The sequence below is a fragment of the Glycine soja genome, chromosome 5, assembly GCF_004193775.1.
Source record: "Glycine soja cultivar W05 chromosome 5, ASM419377v2, whole genome shotgun sequence".
In the NCBI taxonomy this organism is placed as follows: domain Eukaryota; kingdom Viridiplantae; phylum Streptophyta; class Magnoliopsida; order Fabales; family Fabaceae; genus Glycine; species Glycine soja.
This window is the reverse complement of record NC_041006.1, coordinates 8,403,563-8,419,150: the sequence shown is the minus strand read 5'-3', so window position 1 is coordinate 8,419,150 and position 15,588 is coordinate 8,403,563. Positions and strand designations below refer to the sequence as shown.

The following is a 15,588-nucleotide window of genomic DNA, read 5'->3' as shown; positions in this document are numbered from 1 at the left end:
TAACTAACTTACACAATAATTTATATTATGTCAGTTAATGTCCAAACAACCTGTCTGCACATGAAAAACATCTCAAGGACATTTCGCTCATAGAACATTCTTTCATTTGAATTTTCCATTTGGATGTATATTGTGAAATTATTCTAACATTTGAATTTCAACTGTACAAAGGCAAAGACAAATAAAATGTCATCAACTACAAAATCTTGTACAAGTAGTGGAATAGAGAGCCACAAAAGCATTGTACATTTGTCCCCTTTCTTTTTTTCTTTCCTCAACGAGCTGCCACATAGTAGAAAGGACAAGTTGTTGTTAACAAAATTATTTGAAGAAGGCGTAGATCCCACAACGGATAGTTTGTAGAAATGTATAAAAGCAACCTTAAGAAGCAACATAATAAAAGAGAATTGATTAAAATTACACAAGTGCTATATCTCTATCAAAAGAGTTGGACCCTCAAAAACAAAAGTCAAAAACTTTCATTCTTTACTTAGCAGAGTTATATATTGTATTCAAACATATAAATTGAAAACTTGTATTTACAAGTCTCTTATTGAAAACTTGTATTTACATCTATTGGACGCTCTTTGAAAATTTATTTTGAACTTATAAATTGAAAAGAAGATTCATATTTGATATTACACATTATTAAATCCCCCCTTCTAGTGTGATATCTATTATTTTAGTTGGTATTAGAACTCAGCCTCTTGGGTTAAGCTCCTGACAGAGTAGAGGAAAAATTATCCTAAAGAATGGTTTCATTCTTTAAATCTTGTCATAGTGACATGCTAGATGTTGTAGAGAATGGTAACTACATTCCATATGACAACAATTTCAAAGAGCTCCTAAGACAAAGATGGATGTATATAAAAATGGGTTGTATCAAAAAGCCAAAGAAATGTGGGATACTCTCACTATAACATATGAAGATTCTCTTGAGAAGAGACCACAGACGACCATACCAACAACTCTTAAAAGTAATGAGACAACGGAGGAATAGTCTAAAGACAAGGAAGCTAACTTGTGTCTAATGGATGATACACCAACAGAAGAATCAGAATCAGAATTAGAGCAAGAAGATGAGGCAGATTTTGATAATCTCGAATCTTTAAAACAAGTTTATCATGAACTACTCTCCAACTTTTCTATTCTTTCAAAAGCCTACAACTATTTAAGAAAAAATTTCAAGAAGTTTTCCAAAGATCATACTAAGTTCCAAAAGAAACATAATGCTAAAGTCAATCATTCTCTGAAAAAAAAAAACCCTCAGGTATTTGATGTTTATGAAAATCCTGAAATATAGAGGACTATTATTTATCTTGAGAATGAAAGAATATCTAAAGATAAAGATGTTTTGTTACAAAACTTCCTTGATTTAGAAAACCAACTTGGCTCTTTACAAAAGATCTAAAAGTGATGATTGAGTTGAATGATAATCTTAAGGAATACATATACGATCTTTGGAGACAATGCATGCATACAAAGGGATTATGAGGACTTGGAAAAGAGTAAACATAATATTTGAGTAGAATGAGAGACTCATAGACGATTTGCAAAAATCTTAAATGAAAAATTATGTCTTAAAGGATTAACTACAAGATGTTGTAAAACTCCATGGGAAGATTGACACCTTAAGAGAAATCTTAGCCAAATTTTTTGGAGCAACTGAGTATTTTGACAAACTATTAAGGTATAATAAAAGTCCTATAAACAAATTTGGTCATGGTTACAAAGGCAACATGATATCCATAACTACATGTTATGCTGTGGGAAAATTGGAACTCATCATCTAAGTGCAAAATCTTGCCAAAGAAAAGCACATTCAAAGCCCACAAAACTAACAAAAGATGACCCAAAATGATTTGGGTACCTAAAGAGCATATTATTTCTGTTGCAGATATACTTGACAACAAGAAAGAAACCCCAATCATGATACCTGGATAGTGGCTACCCATGACACATGATAGGAGAAATATCTATGTTCCAAAGTTTGACCCTCATGCATGGTGGAACAGTAACCTTCAGAGGTAATATACATATCAGAGAAGTGGCTTTGGCAAGTTTTGAAATTCACTCAGAGGAAGTAATTGTAATGTTTGTGTATTTGGAAAATTTTATGCTTCTAAAACCATTTAGGCCTTCTTTTTGGTATTAAACCCTACTTTTTGCAAATGCACTTTAGTTTCAACATTCAAGCTAGTTTGTGGTAGTGGTGTAAGAGTAGTATACATAGTATGTTTGATTGTAAATGTTTCATTGTTTCCCTTTCCCATACATTCAAGCTATTCTTTGTCAAATGATTGAAAAAATTTAGTGTCTTATCTATACAATTTTTTAATAATAATATTTTATTATTTTAAACTTTTTTAATTTTTTTTTAAAAATACATCTAAGATGGTTCTCTTAAAAATCGTTTTAGAATCCTTATCAATTTTTTTTTAAATGATTCTAAGATAATTCTTTCTAAGTTGGTTTTTGAAAAAAACCATATTAGAATTCTCAATTTTTTTAAAATACAGACGGTTCCTAGACAAAAACGTCTTAGAAATTGTACTCTTTATAAGACGGTTTTTGGGAACCGTCATAGAAATTCTTCAGTTTCTACGATGTTGGCTTCAAAGACAGTTCAAAACCATCTTAGAATGTCGTCAAGAATCGTTGATAGCTACAAAATATGAGCTAATTTGATAGTCAATTTTGGCTAATAAATGAGTGTAATTTTTTTACTATATTATTGTTTTTAAGGAAATAATGAAGAAATTAGCATCTTGGCTATTTTTTATCAGCAGAAGTCAAGAGAAGAAGAATTCAAGTGCTTTGAAGGGAAATTAAGGCAAAAAGTGTAAGAAGAAAAAAGCCTTGAAGAATTAGACAACTCCCTCAGTGCGCACTCTCGCTTAGTGGGCAAAGTCAAGCTCAACGCATAGTCTCGCTCAGCATGAAAGTCGGGCTTAGTGCGAGAAGGCCCACGAGGAAAGCCTAAGGCACGCTTAGCGCGCGGATGCACACTTAGCGCAAAGTCAGCGTGAAAAGTAAGCTAACTCATGCCTATAAAAAGAGTAGGAGGTAGAAGGAAAAGAAACACCGTGTCTCAAAGCTCTCCAGTGAAGAAATCCAAAGTCTGAGCCTCTCCCTTAGGGGAAACCCTCTTTCCTTAGCCATCCCCCTTTTTCTTACTACTAGTCATCCATCCCCTTCGTCTATTAGCCTCTGAAGTGTAAAGTCTCTCGTGGCTATGAGAGGCTAAACCCTTTCTGTTGGAGCCTAGTAGCCAAAGATGATGCAATCCTCCCTAGGAAGGGACCAGTCACCAGAGCCATGAGCAAGAGGTTCCAAGAGGATTGGGCTAGAGCTACTGAAGAAGGCTCTAAGGTTCTCATGAACCTCAGGATAGATTTCTAAGCCCATGGGCCAAGGTTGGGCTCACTTATCTTTGTACATATTATATTAGGATTTCATTATTTTTGGGCCTTATATTTAGGGCTCCATAATGTAGGTAGGATACTCTAGAAATGTAGGATTTTTCAGCATTTGTATTTTAGGGCACCTAGATTAGTTTTTGTATTAGGGTAATTTTATAATTTCATATGCATTAAGTGAATATTTGATGTGTGTGTTGGGAAATAAATTTAATTGAATTGGGAGAAGTCCAATCCAATTAAATTTTAGAAGGGGAGATGAGCATTTGCTTGCTACACCCCATTGCCACATCATATAGTCACACTTTGTGCATGTCCTTCATGCTTTACATGCCTCATGACACCTAAGCACACTTAGCGAACAATCTTGGACTTGATCTTGGATTAGTGGGCTGAACCATAAATAAAATTCACTAATCATAGTTAGTGAAATTTTGGCTCCACAAATTCAATTTCAAATTCAAGTGAAATTCAAATTTTCCTCGAATTTTGTGTGACACTTAGGCTATAAATAGAGGCCATGTGTGTGCATTTTTTTAACTTTGATCATTTGAGAATTACACTTCAAAGTTCAGACCTCATTTGAGGCACAAAATTCCGTGCCCCTTCTCTCTCTCTCCCTCCACTCATCTTCTTTTACCTTCAAGTTCTTATCCATGGCTTCCTATGGTAGTGAGCTTTTTCTTGACTCATCTTCTCCTTGAGGTGGCGTCTCCAATCATCTTTCTTCCTTCTCCATTTCGCTGCCATTCATCTTCAAGAAGCAAAGGACTCCGTTGATGAAGAAGATCCAAGGCCTACAAGCTCCACACGGAGCTACGTCAAAAGCCCTTGTAAGGTAACTGGTCTTCTTATCTATTAATGCAATTTCAATTTCTATTGTTCTTTTCTGCTTTTCATTGTTATTGTGTGGTTTGGCCATCCATGCATCTGTTTTTGGGGGTTATTAATTGGGAAATGGTAATGTCTAAAGAATTGGGAAATGGCATCTCAACATTGCATTATTAGGGATAAAGTGACTTTGTTGTGCCTCTGTATACATCTTTATACTTAATGTTGTTTATGATTCAATCTTTGCAAAGGGATTTGGGAGAGAATACATAAATTAGACTCTTCATCATGAGGGATCAGGGTTGAGCATTTTAGTAGATGTGGGTGAAAATTGGGAAAACAGTTAATAGAGAACAACTTTAATATTGCATAAAGGGTAGTTAGGCATGCTTGGCCCCAACATAATTGCATTATGAAATCATCTTTTGTTATTTTCTTGTTTATTTTACTATTCTTGCCTTTTACATTTAATTTTTTTCTTTCTTCTTATTTCTATTCTCCTCCATTTTCTCCTTCTTACAAATTGAGTATTTACCAACGCAAGTACAAACAAAGTTCCTATGGACTCGACACTCAGTCTTCCATTTTAGTCTTTATTGCTTGTGATAAAATTGGTACACTTGCCAATCTGTTAACAAGTTTTTGGCGCCGTTGTCGGGGACTTTGTCCTTCGTACTTGGTTGTCACATATCCCAATTTGAAAGCAATTTTTCTTTATTTTGTTATTTTTCTTTATTTTATTTTATTTTATCTCTTTTACCTTGATAACTTGCACGGTAGTGTTCTCTTTTATGTATGAGAGGAGACAGTCTTGTTCCTTTGGATTTTGAAGCAACCTGCGAAAAGAACAACATTGCAAGAAAAAGGAGAGAACAACAAGAGGTGTAGATTAATCAAGAAGAGGGAAGACCTTCATCATCTGAATTATCCTCTCCCTCTTTTTTGACCAGTCCACATCTTTTCTTTGAAGAACACATCATGGCAAAGGAACGTCCACAGAGGGTGACACTAGAGGACTACTCTAGCTTTGCCACACCTTAGTACTTCACCAGCATTGCCAGACTGGATGTGCAAGCGGCCAACATCTCATATCCATATTCCCTCACCCAGCTGATCCAGGGGAATCTATTCCATGTCCTGCCGAATGAAGATTCGTATGCACATCTAGGCATATACATCGAGATTTGCAACACAGTGAAGATAGTAGGAGTGTTAGAAGATGCCATCTGCCTCAATCTATTTTCTTTCTCTTTGGTCGGTGAAGCAAAAAGATGGTTTCACTCATTCAAGGGGAATAGCCTGCGAACATAGGATGAGGAGGTGGTGGAGAAGTTCCTGAAGAAGTACTTTCCGGAGTCTAAGACCGTTGAGGGTAAGGTAGAAATCTCATCCTTCCAGCAACACCCTAACAAATCACTTAGTGATGCTCTTGACCACTTCCATGGGTTGCTCCGAAAGACTCCTACACATAGGTTTAGCGAGCTAGTCCAGCTCAACATCTTCATTGATGGTTTACGACCCCAGTCCAAGCAGCTCCTTGATGCCTCGGTCGGTGGGAAGATCAAGCAAAAGACTCTAGAAGAAGTCATGGAGCTAATAGAGAATATGGCATCCGGTGATCATGCCATTATCCGTGATCGAGCCTACATGCTTACAAAGAAAATCCTTTTTGAACTCCTTTCTCAAGATGCTATGTTGGCTCAAAACAAGCTCCTGACCAAGACCTTGGAGACTGTTACAGCCACTCTGAGTAATCTTTCCCAGCAACTACATGCAGTGCAAGCTCCTCCAACCATGCATACTAGAGGATGCAACATTTGTGGGTGTGCTCATGAGTCAGGCTCATGCATGGTTCAAGATGACACAACTAATGAGGTCAACTACACAGGAATTCAGAATTGTCAAGGATTCCATCAAGGAGGAACACCGAGATTCTACCAAAGAGGTAATTTTTTGCAGGGCCATGGTTGAAGATCTCATCCAGAGAATAATTTCAACTAAGGAGGTTGATCTCATCAGCCTTCCAGCCAAGAGCCCAGTGACATGAAAAAACCACTAAGCTAGAGGAATTGCTAGTACAGTTCATCCAAAGGATCGAGTCACATCAGAAGAGTATTGATGCAACAATCAGGAATCTAGAGGTACAACTAGCCAACTATCTAAGCAAATTGCTGAAAGGCCGACTGGAACCTTTGGGGCCAACACTGAGAAGAACCCTAAGGAAGAATGCAAGGCAGTCATCACCAGAAGCCAGAAGCTGACAAAGTGTTGCAAGATGCAAGCAAAGAGGAAGAAGAGGATAATGAGGGGAAGAAGAAGATTGACGAGGTCTTAATCCCTAAGACCAAGAGTCAGTTAGCTCGGGAGCCAGAAGAGAGATGCCACCGACCTCACCAAAGAAGGCACCGTACCCTCTGGTGCCATTAAAGAAGGACAAGGAGCGCTACTTCAAGCGGTTACTTGAAATATTCCAGAAGCTGGAGATTACTATCCCTTTAGGAGAGGCCTACAACAGATGTCACTATACACAAAGTTCCTAAAGCACCTCCTCACAAAAAAGGGAAAGTATATCAATAGTGAAACCATTGTGGTGGGAGGCAATTATAGTGCAGTGATCCAGAAGCTGCCTTCTAAGTTCAAAGATCTAAGAAGCGTCACCATCCCATGTTCTATTAGGGATGTATTCGTAGGTAAGGCTCTTGTTGATTTAGGAGCAAGTATCAATTTAATGTCGCTTTCCATGTGCAAGAGAATAGGGAACCTGAAGGTTGACCCTATAAGGATGACATTCTAGCTGGCGGATCGTTCCATTACAAGACCATTTGGGGTGGTAGAAGACGAACTGGTCAAATTCCGCCACTTCACTTTTCCAGTGGACTTTGTAATCATGGACATTGAGGAAGATGAAGAAATTCCCTTGATCTTGGGGCGTCCATTCATGTTGACTGCCAAATGCATGGTGGACATGGGAAACGGAAACCTAGAGCTGAGCGTGGATGATCAGAAGGTCACCTTTAACCTTTGTGAAGCAATTAAGCATCCCAGCAATAACAAGCCATGCTTCAAGGTGGAGGTAATTGAGCAAGAGATAGACCATGCTATGCAGCACCTGACCACTCACTCAACATTGGAAAAGGCTTTAATAAATGCAATTGATTGCCTGATCAATGAGGAGGAAAGAGATCTGGAAGCCTGTCTAGAAGACTTGGAGCGATTAAAGGAGGTTCATGCATGGGAAGATGTTGTTGAATCCCTAAAGAAGGACAGTCCTCTAGAAAAGCCAAAGTTGGAGTTGAAGACCCTACCCATGCATCTGAAGTATGCCTTTCTAGAGGAGAATGAAGTCAAGCCAGTTGTGATCAACAATGACCTATCAGCAGAAGAGGAAGCACAGTTGATAGAGGTTCTCGAGAAGCACAAGGAAGCTATTGGGTGGCACGTGGCACATATCATATCTCAAGGGATTCAGTCCTACCTATTGTATGCACAGGATCATGATGGAGGAGGAGTACAGACCAATGAGACAACCACAGAGAAGACTCAATCCATCTATGAATGAAGAAGTGAGGAAGGAAGTCAACAAGTTACTCGAGGCTAGACTCATCTACCCTATTTTTGGCAGTGCTTGGGTGAGTCCAATCTAGGTGGTGCCGAAGAAAGGAGGTATGAGAATCATCCTCAATGAAAAGAATGATTTGATTCCTACTTGGACTGTCACGGGATAGAGGATGTGCATCGACTACAGGAAGCTCAATGAGGCCATAAGGAAAGACCATTTTCCTTTGCCTTTCATGGATCAAATGTTGGAGCGGCTAGCAGGACAGTCCTTCAACTATTTCTTGGATGAGAACTCAGGATATAATCAGATTGTAGTGGATCCCAAGGACCAAGAGAAGACGACTATTACATGCCTTTTTGGTGTCTTTGCCTACAGAAGGATGCCATTTGGGTTATGTAATGCATTTGCCACTTTCTAGAGGTGCATGCTAGCTGTCTTTGCTGACATGGTAGAGAAGTGCGTAGAAGTGCTAGCTGTCTTTCTCAATTTTTGGGCCTTCCTTTGATTGCCGCTTGACAAATCTAGAGTTGGTGCTGTGGAGATGTGTTGAGACCAATCTGGTGCCGAATTGGGAGAAGTGTCACTTCATGGTTCAAAAAGGGATAGTGTTAGGCCACAAAATTTCAGCCCAAGGCATTGAGGTGGATAAAGCAAAAATTGATGTCATTGAAAATTTACCACCACCAGTAAATGCCAAGGGTATCAGAAGTTTTCTTGGAGATGTAGGTTTCTATTGAAGATTCATCAAGGACTTCTCCAAGATAGCCAAACCATTAAGCAGCTTGCTAAACAAGGATACAATCTTCAAGCTTGATGAGGAATGCCTAGAGGCCTTTCAAACTTTGAAGGAGAAGCTTATATGTGCCCGATAATGGTTGCACCTGACTGGAGCAAGGAGTTCGAGCTGATGTATGATGCTAGTGACTATGTTGTGGGTGCAGTTCTAGGACAGCGGCAAGACAAGGTGTTCCATGCCATATACTATGCCAGCAAAGTCTTGAATGACGCACAGTTGAATTATGCGATAACTGAGAAGGAAATACTAGCCATTGTCTATGCCTCAAAGAAGTTTCGATCCTATCTAGTGGAGTCCAAGGTTGTTATCTTTACAGATCATGCACCCATTAGACATCTTCTCACCAAGGCAGATTCAAAGCCAAGGTTGATAAGATGGGTCTTGTTGCTCTAAGAGTTCGGCATCGTCATCAGAGACAATAAGGGATCCAAGAATGTAGTAGCTGGCCATCTTTCCCGGTCAGTGAATGAAGAAGTAACGCAGAAAGAGAAATAAGTAAGGGATGAATTTCTAGATGAATGCCTTTTAGTTGTAGCTGGAAGGCCTTGGTTCACAGACATTGCCAATTACAAGGCTACGAGGGTCATTCCACAGGATCTCAATTGGCACCAGTAGAAGAAGTCCCTTCATGATATTCGTTTCTACGTCTGGGATGACCCATATCTGTTCAAAATTGGAGCAGATAACTTGTTGCGGAGGTGTGTAACTAGGGAGGAAGCCCAAAGCATACTTTGGCACTATCACAACTCACCTTATGGGGGCCATTACAGTGGAGATAGGACAGCAGCCAGAGAGTACATCAGGCTGGATTTTTCTGTCCATCCATATTCAGAGATGCTCATGACCATGTACTTCATTGTGATCAATGCCAAAGAACAGGGGAATTTCAAGGAGGAACAAGATGTCGTTGCAGAACATCATCGAGTTAGAGGTCTTCGACTGTTGGGGAATTGATTTTGTAAGTCCTCTACATCCCCATATGGGAATGTCTACATTCTAGTGGCGATTGAGTACGTGTCTAAGTGGGTGGAAGTCATAGCCACTCCAAAGAATAGAGGCACACACTTCTGCAATGTACAATTGCAGAAGGTTCTGGGGCATTATAATGTCAAACATAAGGTGGCCTCACCTTATCATCCTCAGACCAATGGTCAAGAAAAAGTATCAAACAGGGAGCTAAAACGAATCCTGGAGAAGACCGTCGCTTCTTCAAGGAAGGATTGGGCAGTGAAGCTGGATGATGCTTTGTGGGCTTACAGGACTACATACAAGACTTCCATAGGCCTCTCACCCTTTTAGATGGTCTATGGGAAGGCTTGTCATTTGTCGGTGGAGTTAGAGCATAGGGCTTACTGGGCCCTTAGACTATTGAACTTTGATGAATCCTTGTCTGGTGAGAAGCGGAGACAGCAGCTACTAGAGCTAGAAGAGATGAGATTAAATGCTATGAATCAACTAGGATCTACAAGTAGAAGATAAAGGCGTACCATGACAGAAAGCTACAGAAAAAGAATTTCCAGCCTGGGCAGCAGGTGCTACTATTCAACTCAAGACTCAGGCTCTTTCCAGGAAAGCTCAAGTCAAAACGGTTAGGACCCTTTGTGATAAAAGATGTCAAGCCACATGGAGTAGTCGAAATCATGGATCCAAATTCAAGTGAACCAAAAAGGAGCTGAATCGTGAATGGATAATGCTTGAAGGCCTATAATGGGGGCCACCTTGAGAGATTGACCAGCGGCATGTGTCTCTTGGAACCATGAGGGAGCCAACATCAAGCTAGTGACGTTAAAGAAGCACTTTTTGGGAGGCAACCCAGAAATTTTCTAGCTTATTTTTTGTTTTATTGTTTCTAAAAAAACACTTGTTTTCAGAGAAAGGGGAGGATGCTAATCAAGTTTAGAGGTGATGCAGGTTGCAGGGGGAAGACTCTGATAGATTTATGAAGAAGTTTCAGGTGCTAAGCACGCACAAGGGATCCTCGTGCTAAGCCCAGGCCTCCCGCTAAGCGCCAAGACCAATTACTGAAGATAAGATCAAGGGACTCACACCTATCAGGCGCTAAGCGCGTGCCCCTGCTAAGTGCCAACATCATTAATGCAACTATTTTTGTCAGGTTGCGCGCTAAGCGCCACCCTCACGCTAAGCATGTGCCTCGTAATTGCTGGAAGTTGAAAAATTACTTACATAACTTCACCTTCTTCTTCCCCTGCACCTTCTTCTCTGCTTATTCTAGCCTTCTGCACGAGTGTTATTACTTGACATAATTGTGTGTCTATATTGCGCATTCTGCACCTTTATTTTGCATTTTGATCACACTAGGTGAGGATCATGTTGTGTTCTTGTTGTTTTCATCATAGGATTGTGTGTTCGTAACATTATGTGTTCTGTCATCCTTGCCTTGGAGGCTCGCTAAGCCCACACTCATGACTTAAGCAGGTTCTACCATGTAGGCATAAAGGAAATTTTCCAGGTTGGGATGAACGCGCTAAGCGCGAGCTTGAATTTCTGGAAAATTTGGATGAATGCGCTAAGCGCCCTAGTTGCGCTAAGCGCGTTCATGAGTCCCGTGCATTTTTTGGGTTTAGTGATGAATGTTCATGCACGGGCTTAGCATGCAGTCCCACGCTAAGCCCCACTAAGTCCTTTTGTATTCCTGCATGGGCTTAGCACGCATCTTCCTTCTAAGCCCCAATAGCGCAATAGCACTAAACGCCCACTGGTGGCTTAGTGCCCAATCATCTGACTATTTTTCTTTTTGGCACCACCTTTTTGCTAAGTACTAACAAAATATATTTTTCTATTTTCATGGTTTTCACAGATGGGTTCTAGGAGACGCTGAACTGAACCTAGTCAGACATATGGAGAGGATTCCTCTCCGTTCATTTCAAAGACAGCATGGCACCGATACCAAGAGAATGTTCACCTTTGGAACATCCTTCCGGAGAGGAACGTGGAGTTTGCCCCCGGAATGTATGACGAGTTTTACAGCGAGCTCCACAGGCGTTACTGGCATAGACGACTCACCAGGCTTCCAGAGAAGAAAATTGATGTAGCCTTGTTGAAGGAGTTCTACTCCAACGTCTATGATCTGGAGGATGGGTTGCCAAATACATGTAACCGTTCGCGGGAGGATGATTCAATTCGATGTGGAGACGTTGAACGAGTTCTTGGGGACGCCAGTCACCATTGCAGAAGGGGAGTAGCTGACCACGTACGCCCAGTACCTCTACTCCTACCTAGATTATGAGACCATCATGGCCAAGCTGTGCACCCCTAAAGGGTGATTCCAGCTGAATGTCAACGGAGTGCCGTGGAAGATTCTGCGGAAAGACCTCACCACCCTGGCCCAAAGACCTGGAGCGTGCTTTCCTACTTCAACATTGCTCCGACTTCTCACACGTCTGACATTAATGTCGGTCGGACTCGCCTGATTTTTGGGCTCGTGATGAAGATGGACATGGACGTGGGTAGCATCATTTCACAGTAGATTACTTAGATAGCCCAATCCAGTACGTCCCGACTCGGCTTCCCAGCTCTGATTACCGCACTTTGTGGCCATCAGGGAGTCAATTCAAACACACTGACGTATGAGTCCTTCAGCCCAGTGATCAACCTGGATTACATTAAGAAGAACTACTGGAATCCAACAAATTCTTCTATCATTTTTCTAGGTCTGAGGCGAGTCCGGGCCCGCACTACTCAGGATGCAACACTGCCACCACTGCCGCTAGTCATCCCACCTCCAACCGACCCTTCTTCTTCCTCCTCATCCTAGTAGGAGCCTCTTGCCTAGATGATGCAGTGTATCTATCACGGCCAGTGCCTAATCATCAAGAACATGCATCAGCTGTCCCTTACCTCACAATGGATCCTTTATTGATGACGCCAGAGGACTTCATCCAGCGAGTGGCGAGGCAGGGAGTCCAGTCCTCCTCTAATGGGGGGAATGACACCTCTGGCATCGAAGATGCTACAGATGCCGGAGCTGATACTGACTATGTTGTAGACCTTACAGCAACTCAGAGCGAATGGGACCCATGGCAAACACAGGATTGATTGGACATGATTTTTCTTTCTTTCTTTTCTTTTTATTTATTTCTTTTAGTCTTTTGCTTTTCTTTAAATTCAATCTATTTTCTTTTCAGTAATGAAAATTTAATTTCAGTAGTTTATTTCATTTCAGTTATTAAATAAAAATAAAAGTGCACGATAGACATAGGAAATCAATGAGTGGTTGTGACTGTTCTGAATGAATTGATGCATGAGATATTGTGTACTGATGAGATAGTTGTGAAAGTCTGATTCTTGTGAGCAGGAGTTATTGGAAAGTGATGAAGTGTGAATCGAAACACAAGAGTGAAGAGGTTAGCTAGTCCAAACAGAAATCATTGTATGGTAAGTCAAGCACTTCATAAATGTCTAGTGAGATGTGTGATCTTATAATTGTGAGAAAACAATTGCTCTTGATTTCTTGATTTTGCATGATTCTCAGACTATTTGAGTACATACATAGGGTGGAAATGATCAAGGCCTTGTTTGATGTTCTTAGCCACTTAGCCAAACAACCAACCTGTTATTTGAATGAATCCCTTGCACCCTGTTGAGCCTAATGCAATTAAATGTTTTTTTTTAAAACCTGAGCCAAATGAAAGTAATGACCACCTTATCTTAGGTTGTAAGAGAGCACGGGTCAAGGCAAATTTACCCTTAATTTGGGGGAGTGGGAATGTTGGTATTGGTGAAAAAAGTTTTGCTTCAAGAAACAACACACACTAAAAAATAAAATAAAATATGATGAGTTGCTACAACACCAATTTCTATTGTTTAGAAAAAAGCCCTTATGTTCAAATAAAAAATTGATAGCAACTTATGTTCCAAATAAATTCTTATGCTGTTAGAAATAGAAGGCAATTGAGTTTTTTGAAATTCAAGTCATGAGTTATCAGGTAGGTGCTCTCTTATAACTTAACTTTGTTTTTCCAAGAAAAGACCATGAGTTCCTTGTTAGCCTAGCCAAGTTACAAGCCTACAAAGCCTTTAGTGATCCACAATATGTATGTATGATGACTTTAATTGATAAGAAATGCAAAGTTGGGAACATTGGCTCAATTGTTGATTTTGAAAAACTTAAGTCGAGACACTTGTGCGATGAGGGAAACGCTAAGCCTTGTGAGGAATGAAGTGTTGCAATTATGCCTTGATGAAGTTTTACTTGCTAACCATTTTCATCTCCATGTGCAATCAGTCATGTTTCATCACAAGACCAGGACAAGAGCAAAATCAGGATCAATTACTGAAAGAATTGAAAGGATTCGCAGTTATCTCATGTGTTGATACTTTCAGACTTGTCTTTTGCTTGAGGACAAACAAATGTTTTAATTTGGGAAATGGTAATTTCTAAAGAACTGGGAAAGAGAATCTCAACATTGCATTATTAGGGATAGAGTGACTTTTGTTGTACCTCTGCATACATCTTTAGACTTAATGTTGTTTATGATTCAATCTTTGGAAAGGGATTTTGGAGAGAAAATACATAAATTAGGCTCTTCATCATGAGGGATCAGGGTTGAGCATATGAGTAGATGTGGGTGGAAATTGGAAAAGTAATTAATAGAGAACAACTTTAATATTGCATCAAGGGTACTTAGGCATGCTAGGCCCCAACATAATTGCATTCTGAAATCATCTTTTGTTTTTTTCTTGTTTATTTTACTATTCTTGCCTTTTACATTTAATTTCTTTCTTTCTTCTTATTTATATTTTCCTCCCTCTTCTCTTGCTTACAAATTAGGTATTTATCAACGCAAGTACAAACAAAGTTTTTGTGAACTCGCACTTGGTTTTCCATTTTAATCTTTACTACTTATGATAAAATTGGTATACTTGCCAATTTGTTAACAATCATCATTAAATGTTCTTTTTCTAGTAGTGTATGATCAGCTTAGTTCACTTCCAATAGCCAACCATGTTTTTCTTTAGAATTGACATTTTTGTTTGTGGCTTGGCACAATTTGATTAGTAAGAACTCTCAACCTAAAAATTAAGTAGCCAAGCACTTAACATTGACAGCCTAGTACTAATCTTCAAACCTTTAGATTAATTTAATTTTTTGTTTAAAAATAATATTCATACCTAGTCATACCTAGTCCCATAGTTCGCAGGTTACAATTTTAATCTTCATCCCCGTATCTATATGGTACCTATATACTCATACTCGCACCTGCGACCATATAAGGTTAATGATGATAAACCAATAAAAAATTAATTAAAACAATTATTACAATTATAGTAAAAATTCATTCTTAAATAATTCAAACATAACATTAAAAGCATACATACATAATATTAAAACAAACATAACATTGATTCGTCCAAACTCAAGTAAACAAAATTAAAAAGATAATAATTTAATATAACGATTGTTAAAGTTAATGTTCTAATCGCATAACAAAAACTCTAATTAAAGGTTTACTGTTTTTCACTCTCTAATAATGATGCTGTTAGAGATTAGAGACTTAGAGTATTAGTCATAAAAAATATAATTATTTTTCATAGCAAATTATATATATATATATATATATATATATATATATATATATATATATATATATACTATTTTATAACATATATTAATTATATATATGATATGTGCGGGGTGACACGGGTTGGGTACTATAGTGTTCATACCTGTACCCATTAAATTTGTAAGATATACCTGTTCCTTATCTTACCCCAATATTACAGGTAATTATTCATCCTACTTGTGAATATTTATGCGGGTACCCATAAGATCTGTGTACACTTTGTCATCCCATAGACTATTTGGCCCATTAATTATTTTAATTTAAAACTACCACTATTAGAAAATATGCTTTCTACATCGGTTATTTATGACTTTCAACATCGGTTTTTGAACCGATGTTGATAGTATTATCGTTAACATAGGTTTTAAAAACCGATGTTAACGTAAAATTACCAACATC

At 39.0% G+C, this 15,588-nt stretch overlaps 1 long non-coding RNA gene across 1 annotated transcript; it reads right to left on the bottom strand.

Annotated features, from left to right (window-relative positions):
• Positions 1 to 14,908, bottom strand: LOC114412280. Its single transcript, XR_003666634.1, has 2 exons — positions 14,738 to 14,908; positions 1 to 282 (listed from the first exon to the last, which is right to left on the bottom strand). It is a non-coding gene; the product is annotated as an uncharacterized LOC114412280 (long non-coding RNA).
• Between the last annotated feature and the right edge of the window lie 680 nt (positions 14,909 to 15,588).